Below are 12,027 nucleotides of genomic sequence, written 5' to 3'. Positions count from 1 at the left end.
AAACAGGTACAAATTGGTGCAGTTTTCCTAGACCCAGGAGTTTTAAGTATGGATTGGGGAATTTTCCAAAAAGACCTACTATTTCTACTTGAAAGAGGAGAAAATTTAACAACACATGAAAGAAAAAATTGATAAGCTGGATTTCATCAAAATTAAGAATTAATGATCTTTCTAAAATACTGTCAAGGGAATGAAAAGACAAGCCAAAAGAATCATTGAAAGTTAATAATGGGATAATAAGGAAAGTGATAGTCAATGGGTATAGGTTTCTTTTTGGAGTGATAAAACCTTTTTGGGATTAAGCAGTGGTATTAGTTGTACAACTCTGAATATATTAAAACTCACTAAACATTATACATACATATCTGTTTTTACTATGCTTCACTTTATTATGTTTCCAAGATACTGCATTTTATTTTATTTTTTTCTACAAATTGAAGGTAACAATCCTGTGTTGAGCAAGTCCATTGGCACCATTTTTCCAACAATGTATGCTCATTTCATGTCTCTGTGTCACATTTTGATTATTCTCACAGTATTTGAAATTTTTTCATCATCATTTTATCTATTGCAATGATCTGTGATAAGTGATCTTTGTTTTTGTTTTTGTTTTCTGAGATAGGGTCTCATTCTGTCACCCAGGCTGGAGTGCAGCAGCATGATCATGGCTCACTGCAGCTTCGACCTCCTGGGCTCAATTGATCCTCCCACCTCAGCCTGCCAAGTAGCTGGGACTACAGGTGCGTGCCACCATGCCCGGCTAATTTTGTTGTTGTTGTATGGATGGAATTTTGCCATGTTGCCCAGGCTGTTCTCAAACTCCTGGGCTCAAGCTATCTGCACCCCTTGGCCTTTTTCATAGTGCTCAGATTACAGGCATGAGCCACTGTGTGTGAGCAATAAGTGATCTTTGATGATATAATTGCTATCCTTTTGGGACGTCATGGACTATACCCATATAAGACATGGTACTTAATTTATAAATGTTGTATGTATTCTGAAACACACAATAAAAACAAAAACAAAGATCACTTGTTCCACTAACCAACTGTTCCCTCATGTCTCCCCTCTTTTTGGACATCCCTATTCTCTGAGACAAAACAATATTCAAATTAGGTCAATTAATAATTCTATGATTAATGTTCAAGTGAAAAGAAGAGTCCAATGTCACTCACTTCAAACCAAATGCTACAAATCATTAAACTTAATGAGAAAGGCATGCTGACAATCAAGATAACAAGGCCTCTTGCACCAAACAGTCAGCCAAATTATAAATGCAAAGGAAAAGTTTTTGGATAAAATTAAAACTGCTAGTTTTTTTTCATACCCCAGTGGCACCTGGAGTGCCAGTTAGACAGAACCATTCACTCCCCTGGAAAGGGGGCTGAAGCCAGGGAGCCAAGTGGTCTAGCTCAGCAGATCCCACCCCCATGGAGCCCAGCAAACAAATATCCACTGGCTTAAAATTCTTGCTGCCAGCAGAGCAGTCTGAAGTTGACCTGGGATGCTCAAGCTTGGTGGGGGAAGAGGCTTCTGCTATTATTGAGGCTTGAGTAGGCGATTATTCCCTCACAGTATAAACAAAGCCACCAGGAAGTTCAAACTGGGCAGAGTCCACCACAGCTCCACAGAGCTGCTGTAGCCAGACTGCCTCTCTAGATTCCTCCTCTATGGGCAGGACATCTTTGAAAAAAGGCAGCAGCCCCAGTCAAGGGCTTATAGATAAAATTCCTATCTCCCTAGGACAGAGCACCTGGGGGAAGGGTCAGCTGTGGGTGCAGCTTCAGCAGACATAAACATTCCTGCCTGCCACCTCTGAAGAGAGCAGTGGTTCTCCCAGGACAGCACTCAAACTCTGCTAAGGAACAGACTGCCTCCTCAAGTGGGTCCCTGACTCCTGTGCCTCCCGACAGGGAGATACCTCCCAGCAGGGGTCCACAGACACCTCATACAGGAGAGCTCTGGCAGGCATCTGGTGGGTGCCCCTCTGGCATGAAGCTTCCAGAAGAAGGAACAGGCAGCAATCCTTGCTGTTCTGCAGCCTCTGCTAGTGATACCCAGGCAAGCAGGATATGGAGTGGACCTCCAGCAAATTCCAACCGACCTGCAACTGAGGGGGCTGACTGTTAGCAGGAAAACTAACAAACAGAAAGGAATAGCATCAACATCAACAAAAAGAACGTCCACTCAGAGACCCCATCTGAACGTCACCAACATCAAAGACCAACAGTAGATAAATCCATGAAGATGAGAAAAAACCCGTGTAAAAAGGCTGAAATTAAAAAAAAAAAAACCCAGAATGCCTCTTCTTTTCCAAGGGATCTCAATTCCTTGCCAGCAAGGAAACAAAATTGTATTGAGAATGAATTTGATGAATTGACAAAAGTAGGTTACAGAAGGTGGGTAATAGCAAATTCCTCCAAACTAAAAGAGCATGTTCTAACCCAATGCAAGGAAGCTAAGAACTTTGATAAAAGGCTAGAGGAATTGCTAACTAGAATAACCGGTTTAGAGAAGAATATAAATGACCTGATGAAGCTGAAAAACAGAACGAGAACTTCATGAAGCATACAAAAGTATCAGTATGATCAAGTGGAAGAAAGGATATCAGAGATTGAAGATCAACTTAACGAAATAAAGCATGAAGACAAGATTAGAGAAAAAAGAATGAAAAGAAGGAATGAACAAAGACTCCAAGAAATATGGGAATATGTGAAAAGACCAAACCTAGGTTTGATTAGTGTAACTGAAAGTGATGGGGAAAATGGAACCATGTTGGAAAACATTCTTCAAGATATTATCCAGGAGAATTTCCCCAACCTAGCAAGGCAGGCCAACATTCAAATTTAGGAAATACAGAGGACAACACAAAGATACTCCTCAAGAAGAGCAACCCCAAAATACATAATTGTCAGATTCACCAAGGTTGAAATGAAAGAAAAAATGTTAAGGGCAGCCAGAGAGAAAGGTCGGGTTACCCACAAAGGGAAGCCCATCGGACTAACAGCAGATCTCTCTGCAGAAACCCTGCAAGCCGCAAGAGAGTGGGGGCCAATATTCAACATTTATTTTTTTTGTAATTTTAAATGATAAATTTCATTTTTATTGAATAAAAACATAATTATACAAGCATAAAAATATATTCAAATATTTTAATACATTAATTTTTTTGTAACTTCATATGCTTTATATAAAGTATTGAGGTCAAAACAGTATTATACTTGCTAATAATTACCAAAATCCTGATTTTGCTATACTTTTCATCAGGATTTCTGGGATATTTCCCAACTAAACAGATTAAGATTCTAGAAAAATGAAAGATGAAAACAGTCTTCAAAATAAGAGCAATTTGGGGGTGAGAAATATTAGTTTCTAGGAATGCACAACTAAACCATAGTGTACATTCAAGTTACAAAGTTTTTAAAAAATTAAACAATTCTTGGCTGGGCTTGGTGGCTCATGCCTGTAATTCTAGAACTTTGGGAGACTGAGGCAGGAGTTCAAGACCAGCCTGGCCAACATGGAGAAACCCTGTCTCTACTAAAAACACAAATTAGCCAGTGTGGTGGTGGACACCTGTAATCCCATCTACTTGGGAGGCCGAGGCAGAAGAATCACTTGAACCCATGAGATGGAAGTTGCAGTGAGCTGAGATTTTGCACACCCTGGGCAACAGAGCAAGACTTCATTTCAAAAAAAAAAAAATTCTTATAATTTCCTTTCAAAAAGCACACTAACCATATTTTAAATACGTATCTTACATATATAAAACAAATGTACTCTTCATGGCTCTTCCAATCCCCAAAAATTCTAGTGAAATGGATAGCAAGTGAGTAGTGAGAAGGTTCTGTGGACATTGGCTATATGTGAGATATTCGGATTGCCACACTTCCTCTGAGTAAAGCAATTAGGATGAAAACATGGACTGCAGCCTATATTATTTGCAGTTTTGTGATATCATGTTTAAAGACCTTTTCCTGGCCCCACAATATTAATCATGCTCATTATAGAACAGTCAGGAAATACAGAAAAGCACAGAAAAAATAATAACACTGTAATCTTAACACAGAGATACCTACTAGCAACATTTTGGTGTTTATTTTCTGTCTTTTCCCTAAGCATACAAAAATACAAACATATACATATAAAAATGCTGTTATATTGTTGACAGAATTTGATATTTTGCTTTTTTCACTGAATACAGTGGTCTTGTGTATCTCCCCTCCCTTTATATATTCTTTATCAGAATTTATATTAATTGCCAAAAAATCTTTCAAGACTGAATATACCATAACGTAAAATACTTTAAATGGTAATTATGATTTTATAGCTTTTAAAGTTATATTTTGTATATTCATTTTTGTTATTTTGTATAACATTTTAAAAGCTATAAAATGGAAGTATGTATTACATTTTTGACAACTGATGCTTCTCAGCAGGCAGTTCAACTTTTTCAAGGGCTCTTTATGCTTCCCTAAGTCCTCAAAGGCTGGGAAGGGACAGCAAGTTAGACACTGCACAAGGATATTACAGCCCAGCATTGAAGGTCACATTCCAGAAAGTCCAGTTGAAAGTGACTGATTCCATGTTAAGTCATACATGGATAACTGAAAGACTGTTTGTAAAGTTCAAATGCTGAACTCCTACAAGCTGTAAAATAGAGTTGATAGGTTTGTGATCCAACCTATTCCTATCACAGTGTATAAAAATGAATGTTGTTACATGGACCTAAAATGAGAGTTTCACCTTGCTGAAATGGGCCTCCTTGAAAATCAAAGAGAGTTCCAGTTACTGCCTATCACAGGTTCTGAAGGCTTCTGAGAGTAGATTTGAATTTATGTGGGGACTCTGTCCTGAGAAAGCAATTTCTGCACCTCTTTTCATTCCCAATCTTATATAAATTTCCCTCTTAGAATCGACATACATTTTATGAGAATATCCAGTCAGTTTGCAAAAAAGGCTCTATATGATGATAGGATGACTGTCCAATCACCATGAGGGTGACATTTGCTTTTTGTAAGAAACTCTTGGGGATTTTGGCCAGATCCTTTACATATTCCTTGCAGATGTAACACAGGAAATGCTGCACTAACACCACCATGGCTCAGCACTCCAGAACAGTGAGTGGAACAGCACTTTCTGCCTGTGCGTGTCCAGCACCAGCAGCCCACCCACAGTGGCCACCAAGGGCAGCCCATCCTCAGGGCTGCTTGGGGCTGGGACCGGGGAGCAGAGGCAGTGCTGCCACTAAACTTCAACATTTGTAAAGAAAAGAATTTTCAACCCAGAATTAGAATTTCATATCCAGCCTAGTTTAGCTTTATAAGCAAAGGAGAATTAAAATATTTTACAGACAAGCAAATGCTCAGAGATTTTGTCACCACCAGGCCTGGCTTACAAGAGCTCCTGAAGGAAGCACTTAATATGGAAAGGAAAAACCGGTACCAGCCACCGCAAAAACATACCAAATTGTAAAGACCATTGACATTATGAAGAAACTGCATCAACTAATGGGCAAAATAACCAGCCAGCATCATAATGACAGGATCGAATTCAAACATAATAATATTAACCTTAAAGGTAAACAAACTAAATACCCCAATTAAAAGACACAGACTGGCAAATTGGATGAAGAGTTAAGACCCATCAGTGTGCTGTATTCGGGAGCCTCATCTCACGTGCAAAGACATATATAAGCTCAAAATAAAGGGATGGAGAAATACTTCCCAAGCAAATGGAGAATGAAAAAAAAGCAGGGGTTGCAATACTAGTCTCTAATAAAATAGACTTTAAACCAACGAAGATAAAAAAAGACAAAGATCCCTTTATCATTACATAATGGTAAAGGGATCAATACAACAAGCAGAGCTAACTTTTCTAAATATACATGCACCCAATACAAGAGCACTCAAATTTACAATGCAAGTTCATAGAGACCTACAAAGAGAGTTAGACTCCCACACAATATTAGTAGGAAAATTTAACACACCACTGTGTCAATACTAGACAGACCAATGAGAAAGAAAGCTAACAAGGATATTCACAACTTGAACTAAGCTCTGGACCAAGAAGACCTAATAGACATCTACAGAACCCTCCACCCCAAATCAACAGAATATACATTCTTTTCAGTACCACATCACACTTATTCTAAAATTGGCCACATAACTGAAAGTAAAACACTCCTCAGAAATTGCAAAAGAATGAAAATTATAACAAACAGTCTCTCAGACCACAATGCAATCAAATTAGAACTCAGGATTAAGAAACTCACTCAAAATCGCACAACTACATGGAAACTGAACAACCTGTTCCTTAATGACAGCTGGGTAAACAATGAAATGAAGGCAGAAATAAAGAAGTTCTTTGAAACCAATGAGAGCAAAGACACAGCTTACCAGAATCTCTGCGATACAGCTAAAGAAGTGTTTAGGGGGAAATTTATACAAATAAATGCCTACAGGAAAAAACAGGAAAGATCTAAAATAGGCACCCTAACATCACAATTAAAAGAACTAGAGAAGCAAGAGCAGACAAATTCAAAAGCTATCAGAAGACAAGAAATAACTAAGATCAGAGCAGAACTGAAGGAGATAGAGACACTAAAAACCCTTCCAAAAAATCAATGAATCCTGGAGCTGGTTTTCTGAAAAGATTAACAAATAGATACACCACTAGCCAGTCTAATAAAAAAGAAAAGAGAAAAGAATCAAATAGACATATTAAAAAATAATAAAGGGGGTATCACCACTGATCCCACAGATATATAAACTACCATCAGAGAATACTATAAACACCTCTATGCAAGTAAACCATAAAATCTGGAAAAAAAAATTGATAAATTCCTGGATGCATACACCCTCCTAAGACTAAACCAGGAATAAGTCAAATCCCGGAATAGATCAATGACAATTTCTGAAAATGAGGTACGAATTAATAGCTTACCAACAACAACAAAAAAAAGCCCAGGACCAGATGGATTGACAGAAGAATTCTACCAGAGGTACAGAGAGGAGCTGGTACCATTCCTTCTGAAACTATTCCAAATAACAGAAAAATAGGAACCCCTCCCTAACTCATTTTATGAGGCCAGCATCATCCTGATATCAACACACAAAAAATAAATTTCACACCAATATCCCTGATGAACATCAATGTGGCAATCCTTAATAAAGTACTGGCAAACCAAACCCGGTAGCACATCAAAAAGCTGATCCACCATGATCATGTTGGCTTCATTGCTGGAATTCAAGGCTAATTCAACGTATACAAATCAATAACAGTAATCCATCACATAAACAGAACCAGTGACAAAAACCACATGATTATTTTAATAGATGCAGAAATGACCTTAGATAAAATTCAACCCGTTCTTGCTAAAAACTCTCAATAAACTAGGTATTCATGGAATATATCTCAAAATAATAAGAGTTATTTATGGCAAACCCACAGCCAATATCATACTGAATGGGCAAAAACTAGAAGCATTCCTTTGAAAACCAGCACAAGACAAGGGTGCCTTTTCTTATCACTCCTACTCAACATAGTATTGGAAGTTCTTGCCAGAGCAATCACTTAAGATAACTAAATAAAAGGTATTCAAAAGGAAGAGAAGAAATCAAATTGTCTCAGTTTGCAGACGATATGATTGTATATTTAGAAAACCCCAGCATCTCAGCCCAAAAACTCCTTAAGTTGATAAGCAACTTCAGCAAAGCCTCAGGATAGAAAATCAATGTGCAAAAATCACAAGCATTCCTACCCACCAATAATAGCCAAATCATGAGTGACCTCCCATTCACAATTGCTACAAAAAGAATAGAATACCTAGGAATACAACTTACAAGAGATGTGAAGGACCTCTTCAAGGAGAACTATAAACCACTGCTCGAGGAAATAAGAGAGGACACAAACAGATGGAAAAACATTCCATGCTAATGGATAGGAAACATTAATATTGTGAAAATGGCCATACTGCCCAAAGTAATTTACAGATTCAATGCTATCCCCATCAAGCTATCATTGACATTCTTCACAGAATTAAAAAAAAAAAAACTGCTTTTAATTTCATATGGAACTTAAAAAGAGCCCATATAGCCAAGACAATCCTAAGCAAAAAGAACAAAGCTAGAGGCATCATGCTACCTGACATCAAAGTATACTACAAGGCTAGTATAGTTTGGTAACCAAAATAGCATGGTACTAGTACCAAAACAGATATATAGACCAGTGAAATAGAACAGACGCCTCATAAATAACATCACACATCTACAACCATGTGATCTTTGACAAACCTGACAAAAACAAGCAGTGGAGAAAGGATTCCCTATTTAATAAATTGTGTAAGGAAAACTGGCTACCCATACGCAGAAAACAGAAACTGGACTCCTTCCTTATACATTATACAAAAATTAACTCAAGATAGTTTAAAGACTGAAACATAAAACATAAAACCATAAAAACCCTAGAAGAAAACCTAGGCAATATCATTCAGGACATAGGCATGGGCAAAGTCTTAAGGACTGAAACACCAAAAGCAATGACAACAAAAGCCAAAACTGACAAATGAGATCTAATTAAACTAAAGAGCTTCTGCACAGCAAAAGAAACTGTCATCAGAGTGAACAGGCAACCTAAAGAATGGGAGGAAATGTTTGCAATCTATCCATATGACAAAGGGCTAATATCCAGAATCTACAAGGAACTTAAACAAATTTACAAAAACAAGCAAACAAAAAACCCCATCAAAAAGTGGGCAAAGGATATGAACAGACGCTTCTCAAAAGATGACATTTATGCAGCCAGCAAACATATGAAAAAAACCTCATCATCTCTAGTCGTTAGAGGACTGTATATCAAAACCACAAAGATATACCATCTCATGACAGTTAGAATGGCGATCATTAGAATGTCAGGAATCAACAGATGCTGGAGAGGATGTGGAGAAATAGGAATGCTTTTATACTGTTGGTGGGAGGGTAAATTAGTTCAATCATTGTGGAAGACAGTGTGGTAATTCCTCAAGGATCTAGAACCAGAAATACCATTTGACCCTGCAATTTGATTACTGGGTATATACCTAAAAGTTTATATATCATTCTGCTATGAAGACATGCACACGTATGTTTATTGCTGCACTATTCACAAAAGGAAAGACTTGGAACCAACCCAAATGCCCATCAATGATAGACTGGATAAAGAAAATGTGGCACATATTCACCATGGAATAGTATGCAGCCTTAAAAAAGGATGAGTTCATGTTCTTTGCAGGGACATGGATAAAACCGGAAACCACCATTCTCAGCAAACTAACATAGGAACAGAAAACCATACATCACATATTCTCACTTGTAAGTGGGAGTTGAACAATAAAAACACATGGACACAGGGAGGGGAACGCCATACACCAGGGCCTGTCAGAGAGTCAGGGGCTAGGGCACACCTAATAGGAGAAATACCTATTGTGGATGATGGGTTGATGGGTGAAACAAACCACCATGGCACATGTATACCTATGTAATGATCCTGCACACTCCACACATGTATCCAAGAACATAAAGTATAGTAATAAAAAAATAAATCAGATAAAGTTATATCATCCAGTTTTTAAGCTTCCTTAACAACAATAAAATTAAACAGATGCTGAACACACACAAAAAAATTAAAACTGCTATTCCAATGGACACACAAATGATAAGAAAGCAAAACAACATTACTGCTTTTAGGGAGAAAGTTTTAGTGTTCTGGATATAAAATCAAACCAGCCACAATATTTTCTTAAGCTAAAGCCTAATCCAGAGCAAGCCCCAACTTCTCTCAATTCTGCAAGAACTGAGAGAGGTGAGGAAGCTGCAGGAAAAAAGTTGTAAGCTGGCAGACTTTGGTTCATGAGGTTTAAGTAAAGAAGCAACCTTTACAACATAAAAGTACAAGGTGAGACAGCAAGCCCTAATGTAGAAGCTGCTGCAAGTTACTCGGAAGATCTAGCTAAGATAACTGATGAAGGGGTTACAATAAACAACAGATTTTCAATGTAGACAAAACAGCCTTGTACTGAAAGAAGCTGCCACCTAGGACTTCTGTACCTAGACAGAAGTCAATGCCTGGTTTTAAAGCTTCAAAAAACAGGGCTTCTTTGTTAGAGGATAATGCAGCTGGTGACTTTAAGCCAATGGTCATTTTCCATTTTGAAAATTCTAGTGCCCTTAAGAATTTTGCCAAATCTACTCTGCTTATTTTCTATAAATTGAAAAACAAGGCCCATATAACAGTACGTCTGTTTTACAGCTCTACAGCATGGTTTACTGAATATTTTAGGCCTACTCTTGAGACCATCTCAGTAATAAAAGATCCTTTCAAAGTACTACTTTTCATTGAAAATGCATCTAGTCACGCAAGAGCTCTGATGGAGATGTATAAGAAGATTGATGCTGTTTTCTATCCTGCTAACACAGCATCCATCCTGCAGCCTAGAGATCAAGATGTAATATTGATTTTCAAGTCCTATTATTTAAGAAATACATTTTATAAGTCTATGGTTGCCAGAGATAGTGATTCCTCTGATGTATCTGGGATAAGTAAATTAAAAACCTTCCGGAAATGATTCACCATTCTTGATGCCATTAAGAATATTTGTACTTCATGGGAGGAGGTCAAAATATCAACATTAACAGGAGTTTGGAATAACTTGATTCCAACCCCATGACTGATTTTGAGGATTCAAGACTTTACTGGAAAAAATAACTGCAGATTTGGTGAAAACAGGAAGAAAACTAGAATTATAAGTGAAGCCGGAAGATGTAACAGAATTGTTGCAGTCTCATGATAAAACTTTTGAATAGATGAGGAGATGCTTCTTATATATGAGCAAAGAAAGTGGTTTATTGGAATGGAATCTACTGGTGAAGATGCTGTGAACACTGTTGAAATGACAGCAAAAGATTTAGAATATTACATAAGCTTATTTGATAAAGCAGTGGTGGGGTTTGAGAGGATAGCCTTTAATTTTAAAAGAAGTCCTGTTGTAGATAAAATATTATCAACCAGAATCACATGCTGCAGAGAACTGTTATGAAAGAAAGAGTCAATGAATTTGGCAAATTTCATTGTTTTCTAAATTTAAGAAATTTCCACAGCTACCTCATTCTTCAGGAGCCACCACTCTCATCATTCAGCAGCCATAAACATCAAGGCAAGACCCTCCATGAGTAAAAAGATTACAACTCACTGAAGGTTCAGATGAGTGTTAGCATTTTGGGGCATGCAATAAAATATTTTCAATTTTAAAAATGTGCAGTTTTTAGACATAATGCTATTACACACTTAATAGACTACAGTATAGTATAAACATAACTTTTATATGAAATAGGAAACTAAAAAGTTCATGTGACTCACTTTATTGTGATATTTACTTTGTTAAAATATTTGCTTTCCTGTAATGGTCTGGAACTGAACTTAATACTTCCAAGGTATTCTTGTACTTTAACTGGATAAATTGTAAGTTATATGAATTAAACCTCAATAAACCTGTTTTGTGAAAATTCAATGATAAGAAAACAATTTTAAAAATACACACAAAATATTTGAATAGACACTTCACCATGAAAGAGATAGCAATAGTAAATAAACACAGGATAAGAAGTTGAATATTATTAGTTATTAGGGAAACACAAATCAAAACCACAATGGGATACAACCAGGCACCTAATACAATGGCTTAAAAAATGGACCATATAAAATAATAGCAAGGATGTAGAGCAATTAGAACTAATACATACACTGAAGATGAAAATGTAAATTGATACTACTATTTTGAAAAACAGTTTGGCAGCTTCTTAAGTTAACCATACAACTACCATAAAAGTCAGTCATTTCATTCTTAGATATTTAATCAAGGCAAATGAAAGAATATATCTACACAAAGGTTTGTACACAAATAATCATAGCAACTTAATTTGTAAAACATGAAATAACTCAAAGGTTCATCACAGCTGAAGAAATAAACACATTGTGGTATATGCAGTCTAG

The 12,027-nt window shown here is 37.0% G+C and overlaps 1 protein-coding gene and 1 pseudogene across 4 annotated transcripts in view; one reads left to right on the top strand and one right to left on the bottom strand.

Annotated features, from left to right (window-relative positions):
* Positions 1 to 12,027, top strand: part of ZC3H12B (zinc finger CCCH-type containing 12B) — a 500,390-nt gene that overhangs the window by 372,029 nt on the left and 116,334 nt on the right. The window lies entirely within an intron of this gene.
* The window catches only part of LOC108291695, a 15,073-nt pseudogene continuing 7,122 nt past the window's right edge, over positions 4,077 to 12,027 (bottom strand). The window contains exon 2 of the transcript XR_001820019.2: positions 4,077 to 5,247. The product of XR_001820019.2 is annotated as a peroxiredoxin-like 2C (transcript). The remainder of the gene's footprint in view (positions 5,248 to 12,027) is intronic.

The sequence above is a fragment of the Cebus imitator genome, unplaced genomic scaffold (assembly GCF_001604975.1).
Source record: "Cebus imitator isolate Cc_AM_T3 unplaced genomic scaffold, Cebus_imitator-1.0 Scaffold463, whole genome shotgun sequence".
NCBI classification, from domain to species: domain Eukaryota; kingdom Metazoa; phylum Chordata; class Mammalia; order Primates; family Cebidae; genus Cebus; species Cebus imitator.
Note: the sequence above shows the minus strand (reverse complement) of the source record. Positions and strands in the feature narration are given on the sequence as shown.